Source organism: Pleurodeles waltl, chromosome 2_2 (genome assembly GCF_031143425.1).
Source record: "Pleurodeles waltl isolate 20211129_DDA chromosome 2_2, aPleWal1.hap1.20221129, whole genome shotgun sequence".
NCBI classification, from domain to species: Eukaryota; Metazoa; Chordata; class Amphibia; order Caudata; family Salamandridae; genus Pleurodeles; species Pleurodeles waltl.
In genome coordinates, this window is record NC_090439.1 from 639,840,940 (window position 1) to 639,868,153 (window position 27,214).

Below are 27,214 nucleotides of genomic sequence, written 5' to 3' on the forward strand. Positions count from 1 at the left end.
GCTGGCCAGAGTTAACTTCAACACTATAAGGTGTGTGCTTCGTCTTTTGGGGCTCAGGCAGGGTCAAGGATAGGATATGGCTTGAGAGACATCTTGGTCTACCCTCCTGGACCACCACTTGTCTTCTACTGATAATAAGAATTCAAGGAGTCGTAAGAAAAGCATATGGTGTAAATGTCAGAGCTGCCTTAGAAACTGGGAAAACAGGTTCACGTCTCAGCTCAACATCCTGTTATTCTGGGCAAATCACTTAATTTCCATGTGCCTAAATAAATAAAACAAAAATGAACATGTACTTGTTTACTGTAACGAGTGCTCATGTAAAGCACTCCAGTACCTCCGGGTTGAGTTCGCACCATATAAAACTGCAAAACGGCATCCTCTAAATTATATTTCACTTGATCAGGAAGAGTTGTCCTTATATATTCATGCACACTATGGGTCAATTAACAAAGGCGTTCGTGAGTACATAAAGCAGTTCTACTGTGGAACCACTTTACGTACTCATAAATGTCTTTGTGAATTGGTCCCAAAATGTCCAACTGCCTTTTCATAAAAGTGCAGAGAGGTCACAGCCCTATCTATTTGTAATCATTCTGTGTGAATGTTCCCTGACTATTACCCTTTTTTTCTAATGTTAGATGTTTTGGGCCCAACTCACTAAGGGCCTCATGTACGAAAACCGAAAATTGCGAGTCGGTAATTGTGATTGAATACGAATCGCAATTACCAACTCGCAAATTGAAATGTATGTAGGAAGTGAATACCAATTTAGCGATTCGGTGCCGAGTCGCATCGAAATTTTCAAAATCGCATAATTGCGATTACCTAAATTGCGAATGGAAGTGTCACTGAATCGCAATTTGTGACCTGGCTCGCAAATTGTGACTGTCGCAATTAGCAAACAGGAGCAAAACAATAGAGAAACTTCACTTCCTGGTGCTGGATAATGGCTTTATTACCAGGAAGTGGCTCCCATGAATGTGGGAGGAGTGTAGGCAGCACACACAGCAGAGGCACCCGAAGCACAGAGGAGCAACTGGAGCCATGGCTAGCCAAACAAAGGAGACAAGCACAGGAGGGAGGAAGAGCGTTAACATTTTCTGAAAAAGAGCTGAAAGTCCTCACTGCGGAGTGCTGCCTACATCATCAGGTCTTGTTTGGGAAGGCAGCAGTGACTGTACCTGACTCACAGAAAAAAAAATATGGACAGACATACAAAGTAAAATCATTGCTATTGGAGTCAGCCTCCGCCACATTGAGGAAGTGCACAAAAGGTGGTATGACCTCAGGTCAAGAACCAAAGAAAAGTTTGCAGAGCGGATGAAAGAGGCGCATGGAACAGGTGGGGTACCATCCACAGTACTACCACCCGCAGCAATTGAAAGTATGGTCGAGCCCACACTGGAGCTGGAGGCTGTTGTGAGAATAGGGGACCTGGACAGTTCAGCACCAGAAACCTCCAAAAGTAAGTTGCACATATCACATTTTCACACTTCTCAGGGCACTATGCACACAACCTCAGTTCAATAAAGCATGCACCATTCAGATAATTTCATGCCTATAAGTCCAGGACAGGTATAGTGCATTTTGGGTAATGTAGACCAGTAGTCCAAAATGTGATGTAATTTTATTTTGATAGACCAAACATCTGAGATGTACTGACAGTGGATCTCCTGTGTCCCCCAGGTCTCCCTCAGGTATCCTCTGATAACCCCAGTGTGGAGGGAGGTGATGATGCCACCATGGCTGCAGAGGAGGCAGTCAGCATTACCACAGAGGAGTCCAACCCACAAACCATAATTTACAATGAGCCAGAACCCACAGAGCACACAGATTTGGACAGTGAGGGTGTAAACCTGCCTTGAAGGCCACAGATGGGTGTTAGCCAGCCACAGAGAATTGCAGGGCATGGGCGTAGAAGGCGTAGTTGGGCCCATGATGCAGGTGGCAAGGACTCAATTTATTCTGGGACTGGAGGCATCCCTACTCAACAGTCAACGCCTGCAAAACAAATGTGCTTAATGAACAGGAATTTACACCAAATGCAACAGACTCTCACACAGGGATTTGGGAATGTAGAAACACAATTGCCCAACATGAAGGGCAACATGGTCAACCTCACCACTGCCATCACTGACCTATGCAAGGAAATGGTGGCAGCTCATGCCCATGTAAGGCGCCATGAGCACAGCATTGCTGCACGGATGGACCAGCTAAGTCAGTGCATTGGCCATCTAGCCACAACTACTACATGCCTGTCATGACGCAGAGTCACGCTCCAGGTTGAATTGGGACATTTTGCTGGAGATGTGGCAAGGGGATTAGGCCGCATTACTGCAGCTGTGGACCTACTTCAAACCTCCTAAGCAGCAAGAGGCACTGGTGACACCCCTCAGGACAGTGAGGACATATCCACTGTGCACAAACCAGGCACAGGCCATGGTGGGCGTAGTCATAGTAGGGTGTGATGTGATGAGTCTGGCTTTATTTTAATGCACATGGCTAGAATGTTTCAGGTGATGTAACATCATTTTTGTTTACTTATTGGTACATGCCACTGTATTCCTATTAACATAATGAGCTCCTGATATTAAGGGATATTTTTTTCAACATCCTGGCTATGTGTGTTTGACATTTGTGAGGGCAGTGTCGGTTGTCACTTACCTGGCAAAGTAATGGGTTGCTGTGTGATCCCGTCAACATCTGCCATCCATTCCCATGCTACCATCCGCGGGCTGTCCTAGTGGTGACTCCTGCACCTCATCCTCAGATTGTCATCTATGGTGAAATGTAGCCCACGCCTGACTGCACTGTTGTTTAGAATGGCATATGTCGCCACAATCTTGCATGCAATCACAAGGGCACACTGGAGTGCACCTCCACTTTTGTGCAGGCATCTGAAACGTGATTTTAACATGCCAAAGGTCCTTTCAATGATGGTTCTGGTGCGCCGATGTCCAATGTTGTAGTGCCTCTAGTTCTGATTTGCAGGTGTTTGGTATGGGGTGAGTATCCATGGCCTTAATGCATATGCACTGTCACCTGTGTATTTTCTCTGCATTCCTGGGAAGGTAAATATAGTTGGGCATGTGTGTGTGAGTATGGCATCTAAAAACCATCTGAAGAAACGTGACAAGGCACTTTGGGATACCCCTCCAGCGACAGCAATCACCCCATGGTAGGAGGCCAAACGGTGCAGTGAACACAGCACTTTCACATGTGTGGGGATGGAGCAGCTGCGCAGGGTTTGGCTTTCTAGCTGAGGTTTTAGCAGTTCTATGAGTTCTAAGATGAATGTGCTGCTCAGTCGCTATGTATCATATATTTCCTCCTCAGTCTGTTGAAATATGGTCTTCCTGGTTCTGTATATCCTCTCCTGTCTCTGCCTCCCCTTCCTCTGCTGGGCAGCCTGGAATTACCTCCTACATGCAATCACATAGTGTGCAGCCATTGTGGAAAACTCAGATGCCTTCTGGGTCTACTTTTATACTTTGAATCTGCTTACCACCTATTTGGAATCACTGCTAATCTGGATGTGCAAAATGACCTATTTGCACCTGCCATGTATATATGGTTTGCGAGTCACAAATTGTGATTTCCTATTTGCGGATCGCAAAATCCAGTCGCAGTTATTTGCGATTTGGTAATTGGTCGCATCTCTATTTGGGACTCAGAAATGGCATTTGCACATACCATTTCGCTTTTTGCACTGTCACAAATAGCGCTGCGACCCATTTGCAAGTTGCAAAATGTGCCCCTAAGTCCGTTAAGTACTTCAAGTCGTACAACATACTCACTCACATATCCCTTTGTGAAATGGCTCCTACGTGCTTGGAGTTTAAAGTTAGCTCTTGTAATGTTTAGTTAGATTCTCAGCAACTTTTGACACTATTGATCAGGGGTAGTACTGACTGTTCGAAGCTATTCAATGGCTTATGGGTAGTAGTGCACTGGCTGGGTTTCCATTATTCCTTACCCGTCATTCCCTGTGTTGAAGCCAGAGGGTTCCAATCTGCAAAGATTATTTTGGGAGGTTTATCCTGCACCCACCTTTCCCTTAAAGGCTCGTAGAGGTGAAATCTCGGGTCAGAGAGCAACGTATCAGCAGGGGTAGAATAGCAGATGCCCACTTCTTTACTATGAGCAGCAGCGTCATTGTCCTGTCACACGCCGCTTGAGTGAGTGCTATGAAGTGACCTTGGCTGCCAAACCAGCTCTGATGATTTTTTTTTTTTAAACTACAGTTTATTTTGCTCTTAGCGAGCATTGCTATTTCCACTTTCTGTTTAAGACAGAGCTCTAGCAGACAATGCATAATCAAAAGAATGAAAGCGTGTATTTTGCCAACAAATTTATTTGTGCTCGATGTTTTAATTCATAGACAAATCATAGATGTTGTTATAAATTTACTAATTATTTTTTTAAGCGTTTTAAAGTATGAATCCCTAAACCGTAAGATCTTTAAGGTATTACTAAACTGTAAGCTCGTTTGAATACATTTGCATGATTCCAAATTTCCATAGAGAACATTCAATACATCTTCTTTTTAGAAGAAACTGTTTCCTGTATATTGTTATAAGAACACACAGTTTTGCAGAGATGCTGCCCCCCTCAGACAGCCTAGTGGGATTGAACCTATGCCACTACCTTTTATGTTTATGTATACAACTAGCTTAGCTACCAGAACTGAGGGTTTTGTTGACTCTTGGTTGTGGCTATATCAAAACATGGGAAACTACACTAGGTCGATTCAGTGTCCTTGTTTTTGGAGGCTGATTGTGTATGTGGCAGGAGGTGACTGAGGACAGAGGCCTGTGTTATCACGCACATATGGATTGATTGTCAAAGGGGCAGTTGGCCTGAGCTAGGCAGACTCTTGTTCTTCAGTCAACAGAATTTTGTTTCTTAATTTATGTTTTGTCATGGAAGGTTTTTTTTATCACCGGGATGGTGGTGTCTCTACTCTGTACCAGAAAATAGTCTGTCTGTCTGTTAGAAATTGGGTCTCTAGTTGGTAGAAGTATGCACCCTGTCCAATTGGGGACCACAATCTTAGTCAGGGCAAGTAAGTTACACACCAAAGTTAACCTGTGCTCACCCTCTAGTAGCCTGGCACAGAGCAGCCAGGCTTAAAAGAGATAATGTGTAAAGCGTTTGTGCAACACACTCATACAGCAACACAATGAATACACCACAAAACAGACTACACAGAGGATGATGTAAAAATATATACTTTATTCTATATAAAATTAGACCAAAACAACATGAATCATAAATACTGTGCATCCAATGCTATTACTCAGATAGTGCTCATTATCCTGGACAAAGCAAAGCAAAAACAACATACATCAGGAAATGATTAGGGCATGAAGTGCAGCAGCAAAGTACTTAAATCACCAATAGTAACTATCAGAAGGATTATAACATGGCCCTAGGGCACAGGAGCACCTGCGCGGAGCACCTGCGCACCTTCCTAACGGTATACAGTAATTTGGTAATCAACATCCAAAAAGGAAACTGTCCCTAATGCTGGCTCCACACTTTTCTCGCGGTCCTCTTCCTAGGTTTTCCCCTTACAACAGTGGAACTGAACAGTGCTGACTCCCTGAGGTAGAGCCACAGTGGGAGTGACACCAGCTTGCAGGCACGTAAGGAACCTCATTTCAAACTCCCACAAACCAGTTGCCTTTGATTATGCGGTGCAGCTACATGAGCTCAGTACCTTTCGGTGGTTTTAGGCTTCCAACGATGTGCTCCATTGCTTTCAAGAGGAGCACTCAGTCTCCCCTGGGATCATCAAAGCAACACGTCAGTGGGTTCCACAAGGAGGGGGAGAGGCGGCACTTCGGCGTTGACAGGTGCTCAGCTCTCACCAAGAACAAAGCCACAATACCAACCAGCATCTCAGCTGTTACCTAGAGTGCAGCTCACCAGCCTCAGCTGGGGCTTGACGGACTCGGTACACACTGCAGATGCAGGGTGGCACCTCGCTTGGGTATCGCCAGTTCTTAGAGACAAATGCACAGCACACACCGAATAGAAAAACTTCACCCAAAACATCTGCCCTTTGGGGCAGGACAACACGCTTTTCATAATGAGGTAAAGTGCTCAACACGCACCCTGATCAGCACTATGTGAGGGCAGGGGACAGAGCACACACCATGCGCTGGTGTTGTATAGAAGGTTAGGAGTAGTGGTTTCCAGCACCTCAGTGAGCCCCAGCTGCCGGAATCCCAGCAGCGGGGTTGACAGGCAATCTGGCCCTGAGATTATCAGAACAGGAGGGGCAAGCCAACATGCCCTTGGAGAGCTTTTGGAGACATACAGGAAGCAGTAGGCAGGCAGGCCAGCACATATAGTTACTTTGGCAAAGTGGCAGTCTCTTCAGTAGCCCAGCAGGTCAGCACAACAAAGCTAGTGTCCCAATGGTGTTTCTTCCTGGCAGCGCAACATTCCTCTGGCAATGTGCAGTTTGTAGAGCCAGCAGCATATGGTTACAAGTCCCACACATGTTCTAAAATCATGGGATCATAGCTCCTGTACTTATACTCAAAATTGTCATTGATCAAGGAGTGACTTCAAAGAAACCCTTTCAAGTGCACAGCAAACCCTTTTAACCCAGCCTTGCCTCCAGACATCAGTAGGGGTTAAATCAGCTCTTTGTGTGAGGGCAGGACACAACCTATACAAAAGTAAAGTGTGAATGACCTCTCCTAGCCCAGGAAGACCATCACTTTGCAGATGAATGCAGATGTATCCCGTGTCACACCCGGCCGCTCCTGGGTTGTGGCTGTCTAGAGAGTATGCACAAAGTGTAGCTGTCATGCAGGCCAGATGTTGATTGGAAGCAGGCAGCAAAACACACAGAACTATAAGCACAGAGAAATACCCACTTTCTAAAAGTGGCATTTCTAAAATAGCAATGTAAAATCTAACTACACCATTAAGTAGGTCTTATCATTACCATTCCAAGCATGACAAAGCTACTCCTTTCTGATCAGGAATTACCACTTAAACGTATATAAGGGAATTCCCAATGCTAAACTAAGAGAGGAGCAGACCTCACAGTAGTGAAGAACAAAACAGTCTGTTTCCACTAGTAGGACATGCAAAACATAAAAGTGCATGCACCTTTTAGCTACACAACACTGTGCCCATAGGGCTACGTAGGTCTTTCCTTAGGGGTGACCTATGTGTAATAAAAGGGGAGTTTAAGGCTTGGCAAATAGTTTTAAATGCCAAATCGAAGTGGCAGTAAACTGCACACACAGGCACTGCAGTGGCAGGCCTTAGACAAGTTTGAAAATGCTACTTCTGTGGGTGGCACAATCAGTGCTGCAGGCCCACTAGTAGCATTTAATCTACATACCCTGGGTATATGGTATACCACTTTACAAGGGACTTACAAGAACATCTAACATGCCAACCTGTGTTTGCCAACTATACCATGTTTAGAAGAGGGAGCACATGCACTTTATCATTAGATAGCAGTGGTATGGTACCCAGAGTCCTAGAGTCAACAAAAAGGTGGTCAGAAAAGTAGGAGAAGGAAGGCAAAAAGTTTGTAGTACCTGTAAAAAGGGCAGGCTCCAACAAAAGGCCTCTGGAGAACCCACTTTAGAGGAACAGGAAAGAACTCTGTGTCATCTGTGTATCAGTGAATGACAGGCCCAAAGTCTCTCAGAAGGTCCACAAGGGTAAACGTGTAAAGATTAGCATTAAGTCAGGAGACAGGTGCCTCTGTCAATACTACAGAAAATGAAAACTGAATCCTGTGTCAGTGAATCAGCTGTGACCTGTTTTACTATTGCAGTCAGTAGAGACTTGGTGCAGTGCATTGCACGGCCTGTGAAGCTGTTAGTAAACGGCTTTCAAGGAGTATGTCATGAACTTGAGGATGGCTGGAGGCAGCTGTAATTGAAAGAAGAAGGTAATTATTCTGCTCCCACCAAACAGTTTTGTGTAAGACTTTAATGAAGGCAGTATTCAAACTGAGTTTGCAAATGAAGCTGTATTTGTAGATGTCCCCTGCTTACTGTATTTCCAGGAGTACTTGCATCTTTGAAACATCCAATTTCTTTTCCATATCTTAGCAGTCCAAAGGCACTCAGTTTCGCGGTACAGTTGTCCAGTGTCATGAGAACAATGACTTTTTGTTTTAAAATGAGGTCAGGGACCAAGATATGTTACTACTAAGAGAATGTAGATACTAGATAGATACCTGTAGTAGGAGGTGATCAGTACAAATGTTGACTACTACTTCAGTGTTTAGATTTTTCCATTGACCTCCTAGCTCAGCTGGAATTGCATTGTGGGAAGCTGTATGGCAAAGACGGATGTGGTTGTAACATTGTGTGACTCATTTGGGGTGAAGGAGGAAAAAGGGTGACTTGTTTTGTTTTTTAAGGTTCCTTCTATTTTTGAGGAATTCATTGTATTGAAATGGTTTTTATATAGCACTTCCATACATATCCATCTGTGGTTGAGGATTGTCTGGATTTAAAGATGTGGAACTGATGGATCGGGCACTGATGAATCTGCCTGAGGCAACGTTCCAGTCTACCTCTGTGATTATTTCTTTTGAGTGCAGTGAATATTGTGAGGATGCTATATATGCATGATTGATTTGTTTGTGCTGAAGAAGATGGTGAGGAAGATAATTTACCATTGAAATGCTGCATCTGCAATCTGCTAGATTAAAATTAACACAATGCAATATATTTTTTGATGAATTAAATAGTCAGTACTGTTAGCGCGTCAGTCCTTAATAAGTAAACTTACCAGGTGACACGTATAGATCGATGAACCTTTTGATTTGCATGGAGTAGCCTAGCTAGGATGTGACCAATGTACACAGAAATCAATGCACCATATTTCAATAACCCATTTTATAAACATTGATCAGTTAATCAAAAGAATCAATAAACATCACACCTGACCTTTCATCCATGAATAACCACACCTCTGTATACGTTTTAGTAGTTTTATTGCCCTTTTGATACAATACTAAATCATGTGATAAGTTCTAAAGCTCAATCAATTTAATAACCAACAATTAGTTAAACAGAAGATTCCATGAACATAATCTAATCAAAACTTGCATCAGGATACATTCTAAAGCATTAGCATAATTCGACAGTACGATCAGTCTCAATAACTCAACTAATGTCATCAGTTCAGCAAAATTGTCTGTCAACCATTGCCTTGTAATCTGTCAATACGTCAGGTATGAGAAACCTATCTAATCCAGATTAGCATTGGCATGTGGGACGTCATGCAAAAACAATTTAGAAAACAGGAATTTAGGAAAAACATCTAGCTAAAAATACTATTAAGACAGCACAGTTGGTGCCTAGAAAGAAAAAGCACAAACTGCAATTCAGTCACATTGTCATATTTACCTAACCACGGTATGGATCAGCAACAGAGTCAGTCTTCGTATTCAGGTCATCAGTTGGTCAGCATCACATTAGGCTCTCAAAGAGTATGAGCCCAATGATAGAATCTCGAATCACCTCTATGATCTCCTAGTCTTGCTCCTTAACATCTGTTCTTTCCCCTATCTGTCTGAAGTCTTTTCCCTCTGTCACGTCGTTATATCAAAGTCACCCAGACAATCCCCTAATTTCCAATTGGTCAATTAATCACCCATTATGACACTAACCAGTAAAACTTATGCACCAAATCTATGAATTCTAATATTTCTCGGTTCCCATACTGTTGATTGGTTCACTGTACGATGTTCTCATCATCAGGCTCGTCGGGTATCAAAAATGTTGCATCTTCATCTTTGGTCAGTGTCTTCATTGTTCGAGTCCTGGGAAAGTACATTCCCATACATGTTATACAATAACTGTTACAAATGCTAGTCTTCGTCTCCTGTATGCATAGGAAGTGAGACAAAACATAAGTTTCCAGATGTATTTCTCCTTCTCTGTTCCTAGGAGAAATCATTAGTTTGGAAATATGCATCAACCCGTGTAACTTTTTTCACTGAAAAATCTATATAGAAAATGTATATGTGAGTGTTAAAGTTTTAGGAGTAAATTTACTTGTCCAGATATTGTGGAGAAAAACTGGGAATGTTTTTAATACTCACAAAGCTGTGACTTTGTGGCTGTTCATTGTGTTACCAATGACCATTCCTGTGGCCCTCCCATAAGACCTCGGATGTTTCTTCCCCTAACTGTATGCTGATTCAGCCATTTGTACTCACAGGTAGCACATTTGCACTTCTAAAATAAATGTAAGTGTTCAAGTACAGTCCAACAGAGGCGGCTCCTTCGCTATGGGGAAGAAGCGTCGCCCCACCGGCTGAGCTAGAAGCAGAAAAATAAAACAATAGTTTACTATAGTTAAATTTTTCTGCATTTGGCACAGCCAGAAGAGCAGGGAGGGGAGGGGCTGGGCCACAGGAGGTGGTAGCAGGGAGGAAGGGAGAGTACACCTAACTGTGCATGTGTGGTTGGCCGTCTGTCTGAGGCTGGCCAAACACACTTGCGCACTTAGGTTTCTCCTGCCTGGCTTTGTTTAACAGCCGGGCTGGAGAAACTGCACAGACCCCAGGGCTGCCACTCAGACCAATCCTGGCGCTGCTTTCATGCTAGGTTTTGCAAGAAGAGGAGGAGCGTGAGGCAGCAGGGACGAAGGCAATGTAAGTGCTTTTTTTTGTGTTTTTTAATTGTCATCTCTTCTCCGTCACCTCCGCCCCTCTCCTTGCGTTATGCGGTGGCCACCGCTGAAGTTCAGTGATAATTTGAGACTTCCACATCATGGCCCATATTTATACTTTTTGACGCTAAACTGCGCTAACGCAGTTTAGCGTCAAAAAGTTTTGCGCCGTCTAACGCCATTCTGAAGCGCCATGCGGGCGCCGTATTTATGGAATGGCGTTAGACGGCGCAATCAGACCGGCGCTGCCTGGTTTGCGTGGGAAAAAACCACGTAGACCAGACAGCGCCGGCGTAGGGGGAAAATGGCGCATGGGCGTCTTAAAATGGGGCAAGTCAGGTTACGTCGAAAAAATCGTCTTAACCCGACTTGCGCCATTTTTTAACGACGCCCATCCCCCATCAACATGACTCCTATCATTGTAAAGATAGGAGTCATGCCCCCTTGCCCAATGGCCATGCCCAGGGGACTTCTGTCCCCTGGGCATGGTCATTGGGCATAGTGGCATGTAGGGGGGCACAAATAAGGCCCCCCTATGCCACCAAAACAAAATATAAAAAAAAAAAAATTATACTTACCTGAACTTACCTGAATGTCCCTGGGGTGGGTCCCTCCATCCTTGGGGGTCCTCCTGGGGTGGGCAAGGGTGGCAGGGGGGGTCCCTGGGGGCATGGGAGGGCACCTGTGGGCTCATTTTGAGCCCACAGGCCCCTTAACGCCTGCCCTGAGCAGGCGTTAAAAAGTGGCGCAAATGCGCCGTTTTTAGCCACGCCAACTCCCGGGCGTCTCTTTTGCCCGGGAGTATAAATACCACGTAAAGGCCTGGGAGTCATTTTTTAGACGGGAACGCCTCCCTTGCATATCATTAACGCAAGGAAGGGGTTCACGCTAAAAAATGACGCACATTCCGGGAACTTTGACGCTATTCGCCTCTAACGCCATAGTATAAATATGGCGTTAGTTGGCGTTAGTTTTGCGTCGAAATTGTGTCAAAAAAACGACGCAATTTCGGCGCAAACGGAGTATAAATATGGCCCCATATGTGCAAGGATTGGTCATTTTTCCCATTTTTAAACTCATACATACAGCCAGATTTATTAAATATTTTTAAGCTTGAGGACAGTCTGATTCAGCATTGTGGCTGCAAAAGCATTTTTTAACTAAAGCCATCTTAAGAGTCAGTACTGACTCATTAAATGGGTTTGTAAATGAATACCAATATGGAATTTAGAAGTGGCTTGTTGTAGGGGATGTTTCACTGTTTGCAACATTGGAGTATTAATGATTTGCGACCATACTCAAGTTGCAAAACATTGAAAAATTACAAACTCCCTAATTTGGATAATTAATGCACAAAAGTGAAAAGGTTCCAAGGAGGGAACCAGTTTTTTGCAACAATTTGTGACTGGTATTTTTGCAACCAGTAAATCATTTTATGAACCGACCGATATAATAATAGGCTGGTTCGTACAATTCTGATTTGGAATGGGTATTAATAATTATTAATGAAGTAGGTCGCAATTGCTGACTTAGTCCAATTGGAAGCCATCCCAGAGTTGATAGCCTGCAAGGGTCAACAAACCAACATGTCTGTGATCCTTTTTTAATAAAGTAAAGTTATTTTCAATGCAGCCCATTTTTCTTAAAACGGTACTGCAGTTAAAATTTAAAAATTTAAGTGAACTTTTTTTTTTTGTTTAAAAGTTGCTAGTGGTTTTCTTGACACTGCCTACTCCCCCAACAAAATTTTTGTCACCATTTACAAAGGGATAGGAGCCCCAAGGACTCCTTTTTAGGTCGACCCTAGACAGTGCACATGCGCTGTCTGCAAGACCTGTTGGATGGAGTATACTGCTTTGCTTCTGCCTGCCTCTTACAATAGGTTAAAGGCAGTGGTGCTCTTGTTTTGCTGCCTCCTAACTGGTTTGGCAGTCGATACGTCACTTCCTGTACTTGGCTGAGGAGCACTGGTCAAATACAATTTAGTTTCGCCTGAAATGTTTTTCTGTTGTTTGGCCGGACTATTTTTCTTTGTTTCCCGCCTCTCGTGTTTGTCAGTAACCACTTGTGTTCACTCGCGTGGTTCAATTTCCGCGTTTGCCCATCACTTGGTCCTTACTTTACATAATCAGTAATTATAAGTAGTTGTGTCATGCAAGTGTTTTGTACATTGTTTTGTTGCTTTATATAGCATGAAATCAACCCCAGAATGAATCCTCAACAGTGGCCCTCCCGACACAATGGGAGAGCCGATACTACAATATCCACTGCACTCGTGGAAGCTCACCCCATAATGCTTTGCAGGCATTCCTTTAACAACACATCTTTGGCCATAACTCAGCCTGTGGTGGTCCTACGGCAATGGAACCGCCACCAAAACATTCAGAACGATGTGCTCTTTATGTTCAGGCTATCTTGTGGGTCACACTAGGTGAGGGGGGCACAAAAGCATAACCTCTTCCACCATTCAATGCATATTTAAATTCTCTAATAGCTGAAACTTTTGTTTTTACAGCTGAGAGGAGTTTGTGTTATAAGGGCTTTGTTTGTAATAATATTCTGATAGCCTTGTTCGGCCTGAAAATGTATAATGCACTATGCTCTTCAAGGGCTGAAGGAGGATAATTGTCCCAAGGCGCTATTAACTCAGTTGGCTTGAAAGGGACATCTAGCCAGGACCAGTGGTATTGCACTTTCTGCTGATGTTTATTTCTGATAGTGCTTTTGGCTCCACGGGAACATCTAGCCATGGTCAGTGGTACTACACCTTCTGCTGTTGACTCTACAGAAGCATCTAGCCATAACCAGTTGTACTGCACCATCTGCTGTTGACTCTGCAGGGACATCTAGCCACGCCCAGTGGTACTACAGCTTCTGCTGTTGACTCTACCAGGACATCTAGTAACAACCTGTGGCACTGCACCCTTGTGCCACTGACTCCACAATTAAATGATATTTAGGCCCGTATTTATACTTTTTGACGCTAAACTGCGCTAATGCAGTTTAGCGTCAAAAATATTTGCGCCATCTAACGCCATTCTGAAGCGCCATGCGGGCGCCGTATTTATAGAATGGCGTTAGCCGGCGTTAGCCGACCGGCGCTGCCTGGTGTGCGTGAAAAAAAACCACGTACACCAGGCAGCGCCGGCGTAGGGGAAAATGGCGTATGGGCGTCTCAAAATGGGGCAAGTCAGGTTGAGTCAAAAAAATCGCCTTAACCCGATTTGCGCCATTTTTTTACGACGCCCATCCCCCATTAACATGACTCCTGTCTTAGCAAAGACAGGAGTCATGCCCCCTTGCCCAATGGCCATGCCCAGGGGACTTCTGTCCCCTGGGCATGGTCATTGGGCATAGTGGCATGTAGGGGGGCACAAATCAGGCCCCCCTATGCCACAAAACAAAATAAAAAAAAATACTTACCGGAACTTACCTTAATGTCCCTGGGGTGGGTCCCTCCATCCTTGGGTGTCCTCCTGGGGTGGGCAAGGGTGGCAGGGGGTGTCCCTGGGGGCAGGGGAGGGCACCTCTGGGCTCATTCTGAGCCCACAGGTCCCTTAACGCCTGCCCTGACCCAGGCGTTAAATTCAGGCGCAAATACAGGGTTTTTTGCCCCGCCCACTCCCGGGCGTCATTTTTGCCCGGGAGTATAAATACCACGCACATGCCTGGGAGTCATTTTTTTAGACGGGAACGCCTACCTTGCATTTCATTAACGCAAGGAAGGTGTTCACGCCAAAAAATGACGCTAACTCCATGAACTTTTACGCTAGACGCGTCTAACGCCAAAGTATAAATATGGAGTTAGTTTTGCGTTGAATTTGCGTCGAAAAAAACGACGCAAATTCGGCGCAAACGGAGTATAAATATGCCCCTTAATATGCCTTCTAGGCCTGAAAATGGGTAATACACTATGCCTTCAAGGGCATAGTGCATAGATTATATGGTTGCACTGCAATATTCTTTATCATTCTTTTGTATGTGATTATGCCCTCAATGGGCTGAATATATGTTTACATGACCATGTTTCTTCCAAATGCTATTTTTACTATGGTGTTCTGTAGGGGCTGTTCAGACCATTACAGTCTAATGCCAAGTGTATGAAGGAATGCATAAACACATTATTTCTGATAAAGGTTTAATATGCCACATGGCTAACTATTTATAAAGTCCCAAATGTGAGCTTGTCATTATCATTTGCAATGCCAACAGCTCCAAGTCTTGTCAATGCAAGACCTCTTGTATTGCAAATGCTTGTTGAGAGTTGGTACCACTCCTAGTAGGGAGCCAATAACTTTTCAATATTTTGCAAGCGGATTTCAGATGCATAACATTGATACACTGCCCATCCATTCAGTATTTGGAAGGGACATCTACAACACGCTACTTCAAATACCGAATCAGGATGTGGATGCAATCCCATTTCAGGACTCTGTAAACGTTTCCCAGTTCATAAAAGTGTATTAGCAGATCGAAAAAAACATTTTTGAAAACACAAACTCCGAATCGGAATATTTGTGACCCTAAAAAGTGCTTTGCACGTCTGGTCCTTCCACTCTAAACCGCTGCTTCTTTGGGGTAATGCCTTCCTGGGTGTCCTAGTTACATAGCCTGCTAATATGCCACGTTCCAAAAGTGACACAAATGCTACAGGTTCTGTCTGAGAAGCAAAAGATTCGGAAATTCATGTACGCGGCATTAAGGTTTTAACACATTCTTTAGCCTGTAATATTAAAATACTGTTGAAATGATAACCACGATTTTGATGTCAGCATTCACTAACATGCTGTGTGTAAGTCCCCCAGCCTCTGTTGAGATCCCCTGGGGATCAGCGTCTGGCAGGCCTAAAACAAGAATGATGGATTATTCTGTGGGATTTCAACATGGAACACACATCATCCTCCAGGTGCACACAGATGGCCCCTTCCAGGAGGAGCCTGTCACTTGCTAAGGATGTGATGGGTAATCCCTTTACTGGCTGTTAGCTGAAAACACCGTTGTATTATGTGAACATATTCCACCCATCCGATCTAAATTCAGCATCATTGTTTCTTGAACTGCAGTGCTAGAATTGAGCCTGACACATGGCCATGCCTGATTTGAGCCGCGAGAGCGGACTAGAGAGAAAAGTATTCCAATATTCTATGGAATGAGGTGCATTTACTTAACAAAAGCATTATTATCATATTTTAAAAACGCGACCCTCAGTGTTCGTCAGAGAGATCTACAGTCTGCTCTTTTAATAGGCCTCAAAAGCAAGGTTTCTTTTTTCTTGAAAGGCGCGCATTACCAGCACAGTTTGGGGTCACATGTTTGCAGCCGGTAAATTAAGTTCAAGCTTCTTTCTGACAGTGATTTATAGGGAGGTAAATAAAAAAACGTGTTCGTTTGTAAAGCCTCCGAAAGGGACAATTTACAAATCTATGCATTCAGCACCACATCACCATTTCTTAGCAGAGATACATTCGGCAACAAAACCGTGGGCCGCCCCTTCCATCGCTGTACTGCATTTCTGCCACAAAAAGTGTGACGCTTATATGAGGAACCGATCGATAAAGGAAAGAATTCTCTTCATGTGTTGCAAGGACTTAAGTAAGCCACTCTCTTCTTGTGTTTTCATAAAATCCCATTTCCAAGACGTGGAAATATATAAAATCGTAAATCTCTTTATTGGGCGTATTCTTTATTTGGCTACATTTCGGTCACTGTACCAAATTATAGCCAGTGTTAAGGTGCCTTAGATTTCTTTTCTTTTTTTACTCCACCACATATACTGCACTGCAATCTAGAGGCACTCACCCACATGCAGCACCTGAGCGGGCTCTAATCCACCACACTGCACTGCATCACAGGGGCTGTGCTGACCACACTGCAGTTTTGCACACCAAACCGCACAGTATGCTGGGGATACTAAACTGTAGATTAGAAATGCCAACCCCACCTACCACCCCCAGAAATGCTAGCACGACACGTTCCCCGCAACATTCTTACATTATCCCACCACATTGAGCCTTTGGGATACTAACACCTATTGCAGCACGGGGTACCTCTGGAACGCTAAACCACCACACTGGACTGCATCCTAATGAAACCAACTGCAAACTCTGCACTGCATTCCATGTACACTAAACCACCACACTGGGCTGCCTCCTACTGAAACCAACTGCAAACTCTGCACTGCATTCCATGTACACTAAACCACCACACTGGGCTGCATCCTACTGAAACCAACTGCAAACTCTGCACTGCATTCCATGTACACTAAACCACCACACTGGGCTGCATCCTACTGAAACCAACTGCAAACTCTGCACTGCATTCCATGTACACTAAACCACCACACTGGGCTGCATCCTAATAAAACCAACTGCAAACTCTGCACTGCATTCCATGTACACTACACCACCACACTGGGCTGCATCCTAATAAAACCAACTGCAAACTCTGCACTGCATTCCATGTACACTAAACCACCACACTGGGCTGCATCCTACTGAAACCAACTGCAAACTCTGCACTGCATTCCATGTACACTAAACCACCACACTGGGCTGCATCCCAAATAAAACCAACTGCAAACTGCACTGCATTCCATGTACACTACACCACCACACTGGGCTGCAACCTAATAAAACCAACTGCAAACTCTGCACTGCATTCCATGTACACTACACCACCACACTGGGCTGCATCCTAATAAAACCAACTGCAAACTCTGCACTGCATTCCATGTACACTAAACCACCACACTGGGCTGCATCCTACTGAAACCAACTGCAAACTCTGCACTGCATTCCATGTACACTAAACCACCACACTGCTCTCTATTCTTGGAACACTAACCTACTGCAATGCATCCTAGGCATATTAACCCATATCACTGTACTAAATCCCTAGGGCAGTAACTCAGTACCTTGCACTTCAATGTAGTGGCATTACCGTATCATCCTTTCCTGCATCACCAGAACATTACGCCCCCTTGTAAACCACTAAATACCACAGTGCACTGTATCCTACAAAGATGTTCTATAAACGTGCACTGTACTCCAAGGGTTTCCTTCTACCCCCTCTCTCAGTGCCCCTAATGTCTATCAAAGTAAAAGGATATTTATTCAGCACAACCTATCTCCCCCTGAAAAGGCCTCTTTGCCCTGTTGCACATAGGGAGTGAAAAATAAGATGAGATAACTGAAGACAAAAGGATGCTAGATATAAACATGCCATGACTTCACTTTTTTCTGAATTCCTGAATCCTTCAACATTTGTTTCTTCCCTAAGACTGAGTTGAACAGACAATCGCCTGAGCCCTGAATGACCTTTAAGCCCATTTGGACTATCTGTTTTTAAGACTAAAAAAACAGAAATCCAGCAGAAGATCAAAGGCTGCGTGGCTGAACATTTTGCTTAGTATTTGCATATATATAATATATATTTCTCTGAGGAAAGCCTTCCTGCTTGACCCAACGCTACCAGAGATGAGTCAGTCATTACTCACCCAAACCTAGTTACCCTTTAGGTGCCCAATTATTATGGCCCTGTGAATGTACAATGCCAGCTCACTCCAAGGCAGGCCTTTACCTCCCATTACACAAAACGTAATTTCATACAATTTTTTTCCTGCCAGCAGCAAACTGAATTTAACCTTGACTTCTCTCCCCGACCAATTTTGTTCAACACTTCTTAATTCCTTAAACAAACATAATCAAAATTAAGTATGAGTACTCCATCAGCTATGCAAATCTCCTTTAATTCACACTGTAACAATAGGCAGTGGGCATGTATTCTACCATGTGAATTGCTCCACTGCTATTTGTGGCTAGCTTCGCGTCCTACCATGAGAATTTGGATAATTTTTAGATTGAGAACACCATAATCTTAATAATACCATATCTGGTTATTTCAAAATACAGTTTCAGTGCAAAAACCCGGTTTTACGAACTGATTGCTATGGTCTTAAACAGTTGAATTTTCCCCAGAGTAATGCATGCTAAAAATGTGAGCACCATCAAAACATTATTAAAGACAGAAAAATCAGCTCTAAATTATCAGTTTGGTTAAAAAGGAGTGACATCTAATAAACTAAATGTCGCACAGTGGTCAAACTAAGTCTTAGTGGTTTGTCCAGATCAAGATTTTACCTTCACACCTAGAAATGTTTTTGGTTCTAAAACTCTTCCACTGGGGTAAGTTGGCTGTTGTGGTCAACAAGAACTCTACATGGTCAGGTAACATTGCTTGAAAAAGCCTGGAGCAGGACAAACTTCTCATCTGCCAAGTTCACATCTTTTTTTGGGGAACCTTGGCGCTTAGTCCCGGTCCTCCAGAGGTTAAAAAAAATCTAAGTCCCAATTTTCTGGCAGTGGTGGAAAATAGCTTCCGGGGCCCTGGCATGACTCCCAAACACCTGGGTAGGTTCATAAGGTCCATGTTTTAGTTCAGCAACCACTCACTCCAGGCAGGACTGTCCGCAAGGTCCATTGCAGTTTATTCCCATCTTTTCATGAACAGCTGGTTGATCTTCACAGAAGCCCTTCCTTAACCCATTTTGCCCTCTGTAGTGCTAGAGCAGGGATCTCAGTTAAACATCAGTTTACGAGATATAGCCTACCAACTAATTCAGGGAGAAATCCCCTTATCTTAGGCCAATGGACCTTTGACGTTAGATGAGATTAACCAGGAGCTGTACATCAATTAAATAATTATCACAATTTTGAATATTGTTTTCATTCAATAATGAAAGTTGCTGTGAGTTTGAAAGCTTTATCATTTTTTTTCTAATGGGGCATCTTTATTGATACCTGCATATAATGTCAAAGTCAGCAATTATTATATATTAGAATAAATGCACTAATGCCCATATTTATACTTTTTTAGCGCCGCATTTGTGTCATTTTGTTACGCAAAAGCGGCGCAAACTTGCAAAATACAATTGCATTTTGTAAGTTAGTGCCGTTTTTGCGGCAAAAAGCGGTGCAAATGCGGCGCTAAATAAGTATAAATATGGGCCTAAGTGTGTTTCATAAAAAAAACAAAATCCCTATTCTAAATTAAGGATGGTTTGAGGGAATGAGAAACAGTGTCAGTCAGAACCCAAAAAGATCTCCAAATAGAGAGGGTGAAGCATAAAGCTTCAGAGTAAAAAATCAGTTATCAGTCAAAGCAAAACTTCCCATAAAGAGAAGTTTAAAGAAACTCATGAAAGTCTTCGAGCAGCATAGATTCTGGCAGGGAAAGTGGAATGTGGAATAGTCAATTGCAACATACTTTAGGAACATGCATTAACATCGAACCACACAGTCTGAAACTTTGCAAAATGTTTCTTCTTCTCCCTCGATTCAGCCAATCAGCTTTCGATGTCTTCATGGGAACAGGAACATTTCACTGTCTTCTAACCAAGGGGAATTATAGTCCATAGACCCCATTTAAGTGAATCATTTTTATCAACTGCTTTGTATAAATTCACGATGGTTCTTAACATTAACTTTCCCGAAGAATATTGAAATTTCATGTTTAAGTATCTGCGTCATTTAACTGAAACACAAGCTTATCATTCATACTCTATACTAAGGGTCTCATTACGACCTTGGCGGAGGGGATTACGCTGTCCCAAAAGTGATGTATATCCCGTCTGCTGTTTTACAAGTTCCATAGGATGTAATGGAACTTGTAATATGGCGGTTGGGATATCCGTCACCTTTGGGACTAAGTAATCCCCTCTGCCAAGGTCGTAATGAGACCCTAAGTCTACTACTAGAAACATTTTGCAGAGTTAACTAAAACATTTTAATACATGTTGTTAGAAATGGGGTCTTTGGTTGACAGTCAGGTTACCCCCTGTTCAAGCAAGGACCCTCACTCTAGTCAGGGTAAAAGAGAATCACCCTCAGCTAACCCCTGCTTACCCCCTTGGTTGCTTGACAGAGCAATAGGCTTACCTTCAGAGTGCTAGCTGTAAAGTATTTGTACCAACACACACAGTAACTTAGTGAAAACACTACAAAATGACACAACACCAGTTTAGAAAAATAGGAAATATTTATCTAAACAAAACAAGACCAAAACGGCAAAAATCCAACATACACAAGTCAAGTTATGAATTTTTAAAGATTAAACTCAAAAATAGCGCTTAGAAACAAAAATGCTTCGATGAGGTGTTAACACGGCGTTGTGATGGAGTCGTTCCCAACAAGCCAACACCAGCGGCGCTGGACACAGTCGCGTAGACCCCCAAGTACAGTACCTTTGGTGAAGAGTGAAAACAAGCCGATGTGCGAAGTCGGGGATCGCGGCGTCTGTGCGAAATGTTGAACCCGCGCACTTCGAGCGGCGTCGGTCACGACGTGGTGCGGCGACTTCCACGGAGTCGCGGACTTCGGCGAGGCTGCAGCGGCGTCGGGCCTGCGAAGAGCGATGCGTTCCAGCGAAGGTCACGGCGTCGGGTGCAGACGGTGTCACCGGATTCAGCAGCGGCGTCGGTCCAAAGTCGTCAGAAGTCAATTCCCTTGGATTTCCACCAGCTTTCCTTTCAAGGGCCCAGGGACTGGATAGGGCACCACTTGTCAGAGCAGGAGTCTCTCCAGAGACTCCAGGTGCTGGCAGAGAGAAGTCTTTGCTGTCCCTGAGACTTCAAACAACAGGAGGCAAGCTCTAAATCAAGCCCTTGGAGATTTCTTCACAAGATGGAAGGCACACAAAGTCCAGTCTTTGCCCTCTTACTCTGGCAGAAGCAGCAATGCAGGAAAGCTCCACAATGCACAGTCACAGGCAGGGCAGCACTTCTTCCTCAGCTATTCAGCTCTTCTCCAGGCAGAGGTTCCTCTTGGTTCCAGAAGTGTTTCTAAAGTCTGTGGTTTTGGGTGCCCTTCTTATACCCAGTTTCTCCTTTGAAGTAGGCCTACTTCAAAGTAAAGTCTCTTTGGAATGTGAAATCCTGCCTTGCCCATGCCAGGCCCCAGACACTCACCAGGGGGTTGGAGACTGCATTGTGTGAGGGCAGGCACAGCCCTTTCAGGTGCGAGTGACCACTCCTCCCCTCCCACCTAGCACAGATGGCTCATCAGGATATGCAGGCTACACCCCAGCTCCCTTTTTGTTACTGTCTAGTGTGAGGTGCAACCAGCCCAACTGTCAAACTGACCCAGACAGGGAATCCACAAGCAGACAGAGTCACAGAAATGGTATAAGCAAGAAAATGCTCACTTTCTAAAAGTGGCATTTTCAAGCGCACAATCTTAAAATCAACTTTACTAAAAGATGTATTTTTAAATTGTGAGCTTAGAGACCCCAAACTCCACATGTCCATCCGCTCCCAAAGGGAATCTACACCTTAATCAGGTTTAAAGGTAGCCCCCATGTTAACCTATGAGAGGGACAGGCCTTGCAACAGTGAAAAACGAATTTAGCAATATTTTCACTGTCAGGACATATAAAACACATTACTATATGTCCTACCTTAACCATATGCTGCACCCTGCCCTTGGGGCTACCTAGGGCCTACCTTAGGGGTGTCTGACATGTAAGAAAAGGGAAGGGTTAGGCCTGACAAGTGGGTACACTTGCCAAGTCGAATTTACAGGTAAAACTGCACACACAGACACTGCAATGGCAGGTCTGAGACATGATTACAGAGCTACTTATGTGGGTGGCACAACCAGTGCTGCAGGCCTACTAGTAGCATTTGATTTACAGGCCCTGGCACCTCTAGTGCATTTTACTAGGGACTTACTAGTAAATCAAATATGCCAATCACGGATAAACCAATCACATACACATTTTGTAAAGGAGCACTTGCACTTTAGCACTGATTAGCAGAGGTAAAGTGCCCAGAGTAACAAAAACAGCAAAATCAGAGTCCAGCACACATCAACAACCTGGGGAACAGAGGCAAAAAGTTAAGGGAGACCACGCCAAGGAGGACACATGTATTTTACACTACTAAAAATATGCCCAAAGGAAGGCCAAAACTAATTTCTTTTACATTAAGTCGTCCTTTCATATTCCTAACCTAGGTCAGTATCAGAGGAAATGCTTCTTCAGGTATTCAAGTCTAATACACGAAATGTGTCAGTTTACAACATTTCATTGAATTTAAAGCATTATTATTTCATCTAAGGCCTACATGTTGATCCTGCACATTATCGTTAGTTTTCAATATTCCCAAAAACACGTCAGCAGTAGCTACGAGGAAGGCTCCTTTATCACCCCTTGAGAACACTTCCAGAACCTTGTATATGGGAAATGCAGGTCCAAGCCTCCATTCTCCTCCTGGCAGATGCTTCTATGACATACTATCAACATAAACAGAAACATACAGAAATATAATCTGAATATTTTTAGAACACCAATTTCACCATCTTATACATAAAACACAGAAAAACAAATATCACCAACTATACTATACAACATATTTAAAATACCTAAATATCAAAAACAAAATATCTGAACACTAAATATCAAAATACTTTAAAACAAGAAACATGCCCAAAACCATGAAAACAAAAACGTTTTCCAAAATATTGCTAGAAATATTTTTTAAAAATATACAGTTTTCTTTCTTTCAATAAATAAAAAACATATAGGAATACATGAGGCATGCAAATAGCAGAAAAAAAGTAACGAGCCACCAACCAACAAAATTAAACAAAAAAATAGTTAGCAAACAAAAACACTTTCCCAAATAAAAAGAATAGTACAAAAAGGAAATGAAGAGGTCCAAGTAACTGCTGCAGAAAAAGCCACAACTTTTAGAAAATGTCATTCTGCTGGACTGAAGAAACAACATGAAAGGCTGCAACACTCCAGAAATAATGCCCTTTCAAAGTAAGTGCTGAATTAGAACATTCCTTAAGCTCAACTAGATACATCAATAAATGTTTTGAAAACACACAATTATTTAAAACATATCTCGAAAAACAGGTATCAAATCTGTCAAAAAATTACAACAAGCCAAACACTAAGAAAACCAAGCCACAAAACTGTTACATTTCTTTTTTTAATGATTTTCATTTTGTAAGTATACCAATAAAAAACTTGACCTCCCTTAGTAATAAATAGCAAACCATTTTCTATTTAGTAATAGATAAAAAAGTAAAAACCATTATGTAGGAAGTTGGCTCTTTATATACTATCTCAAAGTGAGAGATAGTGTGCACAGCGTCCAAGGGTTCCCCTTAGAGGTAAGATAGTGGCAAAATTAGATAATTCTAATGCTCTATTTTGTGGTAGTGTGGTTGAGCATTAGGCTTATCAGAGGGTAGTGTTAAGCATTTGTTATACACACACAGGCAATAAATGAGGAACACACACTCAAAGACTTAACTCCAGGCCAATAGTTTTGATATAGAAAAATATCTTATCTTGATTTATTTTTAGAACCACTTGTTCAAGATTTGAATAAATACATAAAATGCAAGGTACTCCACACAGGTAAGTTAGGAACTTTGAATTAAAGCAAATGCATACACAGTTTTAGTAAAAATGGCAATAAGCTATTTTAAAAGTGGACACAGTGCAAAAAATCAACAGTTCCTGGGGGAGGTAAGTAATAGTTAGTTTGTCAGGTAAGTAAGACACTTACAAGTCTAAGTTCCTGGGCATAGGCAGCCCACCATTGGGGGTTCAAGGCAACACCAAGGTTACCACAGCAGCAGCACAGGGCCGGTCAGGTGCAGAGGTCAAAGAGGTGCCTAAAACACACAGGCGCCTATGAAGAACAAGGGTGCTCCGGTTCCAGTCTGCCAGCAGGTAAGTACCCACGTCCTCAGAGGGCAGACCAGGGGGGTTTTGTAGAGCACTGGGGGGGCCATAAGTAGGCACACAAAACACACCCTCAGCGGCACAGAAGCGGCCGGGTGCAGTGTTTAAAGCAGGCATCAGGTTTTGTATAGGAAACAATGGAGGGATCCGGGGTCACTCTAGCGGTGCAGGCAGGGCACAGGGGGGCTTCTCCGGCCAGCCACCAACTGGGCTAGACAGAGGGTCGCCCGATGGTCACTCCTGCACTGAGGTTTGGTTCCTTCTGGTCTCGGGGGTGCAGTGCTTGGTCCAGACGTCGGGTTCCTTGTTACAGGCATTCACGGTCAGGGGGAGCCTCTGGATTCCCTCTGCATGCGCCGCTGTGGGGGCACAGGGGGGCCGTCTCAGGCTACTCATGAGGTTGCAGTCACCTGGGAGTCCTCCCTGGAGTGGTTCTCTGGAGCTCGAGCCGGGGGCGTCGGGTGCAGAGGGTGAAGTCTCACGCATCCGACGGGAAGAGAGAGTTCTTTAAAAGTTGCTTTTTGTTGCAAGATGTTGCTGTGGTTGCTGTGGGTGAACAGTGCTGCTGTTCTCCAGAGTTTCTTGGTCCTTCGGGTTTCAGAGCAGTCCTCTGAGGCTTCAGAAGTAGCTGGTCTCTGTCGGATACGTCGCTGTGCAGTTTCTTTGAGTCAGGAGACAGGCCGTTAGGGCTGGGGCCAAAGCAGTTGTCGTGTCCGTTGTCTCTGCAGGGCTTTCAGGTCAGCAGTCTTTCTTCTTGTTTCAGGTTGCAGGAATCTGATTTCCTGGGTTCCGGGGGCCCCTAAATACTAATTTTAGGGGTGTGTTTAGGTCTGGGGGCGGTAGCCAATGGCTACTGTCCTGGAGGGTGGCTACACCCTCTTTGTTCCTCCTCCCTGAGGGGAGGGGGGCACATCCCTAATCCTATTGGGGGAATCCTCCAAAACCAAGATTGGAGGATTTCAAAAGGCAGGGTTCACCTCAGCTCGATGCACCTTAGGGGCTGTCCTGACTTGTGGGTGACTCCTCCTTGTTTTTCTCATTATCTCCTCTGGACTTGCCGCCAAAAGTGGGGGCTGTGTCCAGAAGGGCGGGCATCTCCACTAGCTGGGATGCCCTGGGGGTCTGTAAGAAAAGGCATGAGGCTTTGAGGCTCACCGCCAGCTGTTACAGTTCCTGCAGGGGGAGGTGAAAAGCACCTCCACCCAGTGCAGGCTTTGTTTCTGTCCTCAGAGAGCTCAAAGGCTCTCACCCCAGGGGGGCAGAAACTCATCTCAGTGGCAGGCTGGCACTGACCAGTCAGTCCTGCACTGAAAGAAACTCGTCTCAGTGGCAGGCTGGCACTGACCAGTCAGTCCTGCATTGAAGGATTGGGTAAATTACAGGGGGCATCTTCTAAGATGCCCTCTGTGTGCATTTTGTAATAAATCCAACACTGGCCTCAGTGTGGGTTTATTATTCTGAGAAGTTTGATACCAAACTTCCCTGTATTCAGTGTAGCCATTATGGAACTGTGGAGTTTGTTTTTGACAAACTCCCAGACCATATACTTAATATGGCCACACTGTACTTACAATGTCTAAAAATTGACTTAGACACTGCAGGGGAATATTGCTCTTGCAGCTATGCCCTCACCTGTGGTATAGTGCACCCTGCCTCAGGGCTGTAAGGCCTGCTAGAGGGGTGACGCACCTATGCCACAGGCAGTATTTTGTGTGCATGGCATCCTGAGGGGGATGCCATGTCGACTTTGCCTTTCTCTCCCCACCAACAGACACAATCTGCTATGGCAGTGTGCATGTGTTAGGTGAGGGGTCCCTTATGGTGGCACAACACTTGCTGCAGCCCTTAGGGACTTTCTCTGGTCACAGGGCCCTTGGTACCACTGGTACCTTTTACAAGGGACTTATCTGTGTTCCAGGGATGTGCCAATTGTGGAAACAGTGGTACATTTTAAGTGAAAGAACACTGGCCCTGGGGCCTGGATAGCAGGGTCCCAGCACACTTCTCAGTCAAGTCAGCATCAATATCAGACAAAAAGTGGGGGGGGGGTAACTGCAACAGGGAGCCATTTTCCTACACATTACGATTAAATATACCACAATATTTAAAGCATCTATCAAAAGGAAAATTAAAAGAAAAAATGAAAGAAAAAGAAATGCCCTCAAAATAAAACATACGCAACCCACTCAGAAAAAAAGATGAAACAATATGTTTTAAATAACATACATATAACAATAACATATATTTTAATAGTTGTGGAATCCATGGACATACTGTTGGAAACTGCAATATACATCACGTCACAAATGGAGATACTATTAAGTTATTAGTTATACACTTCTAGCAAAGAAAGCACTTCTAGTTAAAGACTTCATTGGAAATACATCAGATATTATTTCAATACTTTCTACTGCAGAGCCACCACCAAAGAGGGTATTGTTGAATGTTTACAGAAACACTAGTATCACCATCCAAACATCACTTAAATTTAAGTTTGGGACATCCCCCAGGGCTTACAAGAAGTGTGCACAAGCTCACAAGAGCCCACTGGGACTATAGTAAAAATACAATCCCCCATGTTTGTTGAAGAAGCGATTTGGCAACTCCCAGCCATAGAAAACCTAACAAGAAAAATAACTAGAACAAGGGGAATCAATAGGGGAACACCCAAAAGCACAAGAACATCTGACAAAATACAAATCCCCCAATATTTACCAAACACTATAGTAGTGCCTTGACTTTATTTTCTATTTGAAATAAATGTGATTCTTCTTGATGATGGTTT

The 27,214-nt window shown here is 43.7% G+C and overlaps 1 protein-coding gene across 2 annotated transcripts in view; it reads left to right on the forward strand.

The window, feature by feature from the left end:
- LOC138282511 (oxygen-regulated protein 1-like) overlaps nucleotides 1-27,214 on the forward strand; it is an 896,912-nt gene that overhangs the window by 153,471 nt on the left and 716,227 nt on the right. The gene's annotated exons all lie outside the window — the stretch shown is intronic.